This window comes from Mus pahari, chromosome 10 (assembly GCF_900095145.1).
Source record: "Mus pahari chromosome 10, PAHARI_EIJ_v1.1, whole genome shotgun sequence".
NCBI lineage: Eukaryota > Metazoa > Chordata > Mammalia > Rodentia > Muridae > Mus > Mus pahari.
In genome coordinates this window covers 59,649,836-59,655,627 of record NC_034599.1, presented here as the reverse complement: position 1 = coordinate 59,655,627, position 5,792 = coordinate 59,649,836, and the positions used below count along the sequence as shown (strand labels likewise).

Genomic DNA, 5,792 nt, shown 5'->3' with positions numbered 1-5,792 from the left:
TTCCTCTGGCTTGCTCAGCCTGCTCTCTTATAGAACCCAAGACTACCAGCCCAGGGAGGGTACCACCCACAATGGGCCCTCCTTCCTGGATCACTAATTGAGAAAATGCCTTACAGCTGGATCTCATGGAGGCATTTCCTCACCTGAAGCTCTTTTCTCTGTGATAACCCCAGCTTGTGTCAAATTGACACACACAACCAGCCAGTACAAAGCAGTTACTGCTCCTGCAGAGGACCTACGTTTTGGTTCCTACCAGCCATGTAGGGTAGCTCATAATCTCTTATCTAGAAGGTACAGTACCTTCTTCTCAACTCAATGGGTACCTGCACTTGTATACACACACACACACACACACACACACACACACACACACTTTAAAATTACTATTTTAAAAGAGTTATTATTATTGATTTTATGTAAATGACTGTTTTGCCAGCATGCATATCTATGCACCACAAAGACCAGAAGAGGGCAATAGATACCCTAGAACTGGAGTTACAGAGGGTTGTCAGGACTTACAGAGGATTGTGAGCAGCCATATTGGTGCTGGGAATTGAACCCTGGTGGCTCAAAGGTTAAAAAGCAGCAATGATCCTAAACAATGAGCATCTCTCCAGCCCCTAGACATGAAAGAATTCTAAAACAAAACAAAACAAAGGAAACTAGGTAGAATACATGAAAAGACATATCAATCAGAAAAGACAATTAAAGAAAATCAATAAGAAAAGACAATTCAATCTGAAAACGGACAAATGAACAGGCAATTTACAGAAGAACTCATAAATAGATAATGAATAGAAGGGGAATGAATTTCACTAGTTAGCACAGAAGTGATGATGTGGGGGGCAAGCCACGAGATGGGCACAGATGAAAATATTGCTAGGATTCAGTGTTGGTGGCTGGCAAGCAGCTGCTGGCACTGCTTTACAGCTCAATGCTGGCATCATATATTACTTAGTCCCCTAGTCCTCTTGAGACTAAGTCCCCCACATCTGTAGAGACTGCATCCTGTTTATAGCTGGAGGACAGGGCCAAGGGAAAGCCCCTGCCTCTCTTATTAACAAAACCCTTGGTTCTGGTTTTCACATCATTAAAGTTGTCTCACATGGCTGCTCTTAACAGGATAGTTGGGAAAACAAATAATTACTTTTTCAAGGTTCTGTAGGGAGATAGGAAAGAGGGGAAAAAAGAATTAGAAACAAGTTTTAGAGTCTAGGGTTGTAGCTCAATTTGTAGAGGGCTTGTCTAGTATGCATAAAGCCCAGGTTCAGTCACCACACAGAACAGGGTACAGTGACCAAGTGTAATCCCAAAAGTCTAAGGTCATTGACTACATCCGGAGTGCAGCACGAGTCTAAGCTATGTGAGATCTTGGATAAATAAAAGAATAAACAAGTTTAATTTGATAATCCTTCAGTATCTTGTTTTTCCTGATGACAGGTAAGAGAGTCAGGGTGATTGGACACGCCAGGATACATTTAGGGAAAGCCATCGGACAATCGCTTAAACCTGTCTGGATTTCTACAGAATGACTTTTAAGATGAGGAGAAGTATAACTAACCAGTTATCTCTGGGGTCTGGAGAGGAACTGAAATAGCGGAGGGGTGTTAAGGCTTTACTCTATACTTCTATTATTCGCTTTAAGAATAAAGTCCTGGGCTGGAGAGATGGCTCAGCGGTTAAGAGCACTGGCTGCTCTTCCGGAGGTTCTGAGTTCAATTCCCAGCAGCCACATGGTGGCTCACAACCATCTCTAATGGGATCTGATGCCCTCTTCTGGTGTGTGTCTGAAGACAGCTACAGTGTACTCACATAAATAAAATTAATAAATAAATCTTAAAAAAAAAAAAAAAAAGTCCCACAGGCAGAGATCTTGTCTCAAACAAAGTAAAAAAAAAAAACAAAAAAAAAAAACACTGAAACAAACAAATGAATGAACAAAAGTTACACAACAACAGCAACAAAAACTCCAATAAAGTCCCAGAGCTCAACCGGCTCACATCATCACCATGCTGCTCTTCCACAGGACCTGAGTTCGCCTCTTGTCTCTCTCCTCTGTCCAAGGATTTATTCTGCACTCCTTCAGATTATTGAAAAGCTGCTAACTAATCCATGGGAATATTTTTTGTGACCTGGTGAGTCTGGGAACTGTCTTGCTAATATATATGTATTATATATTTTGTGGTTTATTACATACATATACATATATATATATCACATATGCCACATATATGGATATGTGATTTACTTTATTTTTTAATATTACATGCATGAACATGTACGTTTGTATGAAATGCCCATGCAGGCCAGAAAAGAGTGACAAATCCCCCGGAGTTGCAGTAGGATGTCAGTCATTTGACCTGGGCGCTGGGAATGGAACTCCCATCGTGTGAGCCATTTCTCTAGCCCCATAATGCTTTAACAGTTAATACACATTTCTTCAGAGGTGTCTGTTTATAGACCTAAAATGCCCACGAGCAGGGAACTCTCTGGGATGGGAGATAACGTGTAGCTCTCAGTGTAGTTGGTCATGCAAGTTTCTGTTGAGAAACAGTGTTGTCCTGCCCAGGAATTCACATTGAGAAATAATAACATAAGGGAAAATGTGCTTAAGTCTTTTGGCAGTGTCCCTGACCTTGTTCCACACATACCAACAGTCACGTTTTTTCCTCACTTCCCAAAACGAGCTTCCAGCCTTGCCTTTTCCCTCTCGGTGCCCAATTCCTGAGTTTCCCATTCCTGGCCCTGTCTGGTCACATATATGTACCTTAAAAACCTGTGGCTGTTCAAGCCATATACACACCTCTCCTAGTTTGAATGACTCACCTATACATTGCGGTGGTTTGAACTGCTTACTCAAACTAGCTTAGGCTGAGTTTGAACTGCTGATCCTCGTATTACAGGCACGTGCTGCCATTCCTGGCACTCTATCCCTTTGTCCTGGTGGAGAAAGTACTGAAAATGACATTGTAGTCATTTTCCATGCAAGCTAAAATTAATTGCCATGAACTTGGAGAGTTAAATCAATGCCTGGCTGGGCTAACATCAATAACATCAAGGTATAGAAAAGGCCGTGTTTCTTCTTTGGAAAGAACCACTTTTGGTTCCTTTCTGCTCCAGTTTCCAGAAGCCTCTGGATTACGGGGCTTGTGGCTACTTCCCTCCATCTTCAGAGCCACCAGGGACTGGTTGTTTTCACCATATCATATGACCCCCCCCCCCATAGAGTCTGGAGTAGCCAGGTGACCTCAAACTCCTGATCCTGCCATCTCCTCCCAAGGACTGCAATTGCAGCCATGAGCTCCTACACATGGCTCCTGAGACAACATAGAACTGGACAGTTATGAGGATCTGGGGAGGCAGAAGAGCTGCCACTCTAGAGTCTGACTGAAGTCTCTCTGTCTCTCTCTCTCTGTCTCTCTCTCTCTCTGTCTCTCTCTCTGTCTCTCTCTCTGTCTCTCTCTCTCTCTCTCTCTCTCTCTCTCTCTCTNTCTCTCTCTCTCTCTCTCTCTCTCTCTCTCTCTGTCTCTCGTGCGCCCGCCAATAATGAACAATTCCAATGCAATTAACACTTGCTGTGAAGGCTGCCAATGGGGTGACGACATTCTTTATTACTGTTATTGTAGAGAGAATGTAGATTAAGGGAAAGTAAAAAAGAAAGTAAGAATGCTTCCTCCTTTAAAAATTTAAAACTATATTTTTCTTTAACGTGTGTACGTGTTGCGGAAGTCAGAGGGCGACATTTAGGAATCAGTTCTCTCCTCTTCTGTAGGTCTCTAGAATTGAACTCTGCCCTCAGGCCTGGTGGCGAATGCCTTTACCTGCTGAGCTATCATCAACAGGCACATAGCACCTCTGAGACAGATCTCCACAGACCGGCCTACAACTTGCAACCTTTCTGCCTCTACCTCATGAGTGCTGGGGCCACAGGTGCTGTCATCCCCAGCTGGAGGGATGGCCTTTCTTGTGCTATGTTGTTCCTGTTTTGTAACCCTGGCTGGCCTGGAACTCACTGTGGAGACTAGGCTGACCTTGAACTCACAGAAACATTTGCTTTTTGCTTCTTCCTCTCAAGTAGGATTTAAAGCATGTGTAACCACACCTGGCCTAGTGACGGCCTTTAAAACATGACAAGTATAGAGAGAATGTTAAAACAGCAATGAACTATGCTTATGGAAGAAGCCTTGATGATTAAGTGTGGCCACACTTCTCCCCGATCTCATAAACAAGGTTAGAGTTTTGTTTACAGTAAAAACATCCCAGGTTTCCCTGCAACCCTCCTTTGTGACCTTGGATGTTACCCCATCAGTTAAGTTTCTACTCACCAAATAGGAGCCGCCGCCCTGTGATCTCATATTCCTCAGCAACTCTAGTTCTCTCTGAGACGATTCCAGCCATGTTCTTGGCCACACCTTTCTTTCTGAGATCCTCACTTCCTCTTAAGTATATAGCTTAGAATCTATATTAAAATCTCTTCTAATAAAGTCTGATTGTCTCATATATTGGCTCATTCTGAAATGTTTTTCTGCAGCAAAGTCAAGAATCAGTTTTTCTCTGAATCCAGGTCCCTGATAGATAAGGGACCTCCTCAGACTGCTGGTGGCCGTCTGGAAGAACATCTCGTCCCTGCTGACAATCCTCCTTCCAACTTTGGAAAGACCTTAAGGACAACCCTGAGCCTATTCAGATAATAAAAAATAATATCTTTTTTTAAGGCCAGTTGATTAGCAATTTGAATTCCATTTCTAGGCTGAATCCCTTGTTCATGACCAAACACCTGTTTCCCAGGAATTATTAGATGACTATGCATTTGTGTGTACTGAGGGGGAAGTGGGAGGGGGCAGAGGAGGACAGCAGGGCCAGCCTGAGCTACATTCTGGGGTACAGAGGGGAGTGAAACCACCTCAAACAACAAGAACAAAACAATTATGAGGAGATGCTGTGGCAAATTTCTTGAATCTTAACACTGATATTCGCTAGCATGGCAATTGCCATTCTTCTCGTGTTAAAATTTATTTAATCGAGCTTAGCTCGAAGGCCAGAAAATAGGACTCAAGATCTTGAATCTTTATGAGGAAGGGTGGGCGAAGTTCTCTTAATGACATCTGGAGATAGTGCAAGAGATTTCTGGAGAGATTGAGTGGGTGAGGAGCGCCTATCCTTAACTGAAGCTGAGGGTATAAAATTCCAGCAAAAGGAATCAAGTAACAAACTTTATCCAAGGCTGAGAAAAAAATCTAAGAGTTCAATAGGTCTCCATGAAGCAGATACTACTGAACTGACAAGCTTGATTAGCGTAGTCTTCATAGGTAAAGGCTACACGTGGTTCAATCCAAGGGCAGATATAACAAGGTTATTCTATTATTCAATATGAGCTAAAGAATACAGTCAATATGAATTGAGTATGACAAAAAACAGCTAAAAGAGCAGGTTCCACCGAGATTTGAACTCGGATCGCTGGATTCAGAGTCCAGAGTGCTAACCATTACACCATGGAACCGACACAGATGTAGCACTGCCTTCGGGTCTCTAATGCTGACAAAAACTCCACCCCCAACCGGAAGCCAGACACTAAGAAACCTACACTTCGTTTCCCTGAATGATTGGGGTGAAGAACAAGCCAAAGGCTCCAAGGACCATCTTAGGCTTATTTTTCCTGTAAGACTTCCCAAAGCCGGGAGAGAATCTGGAGTCCACTCCTGCGCATTCCACCCTGCCTAGCTCATGGGCGGGGTGCCATTTCTCCGGAAGTACTTTCTGCGAGGGGCTGGGGCCTTCCGGAAGTGACGCAG

General features: G+C 43.3%; 1 non-coding gene across 1 annotated transcript; it reads right to left on the bottom strand.

Annotated features, from left to right (window-relative positions):
• Window positions 1-5,428: 5,428 nt before the first annotated feature.
• On the bottom strand, window positions 5,429-5,500 carry Trnaq-cug. The gene has a single exon. It is a non-coding gene; the product is annotated as a tRNA-Gln (tRNA).
• Between the last annotated feature and the right edge of the window lie 292 nt (window positions 5,501-5,792).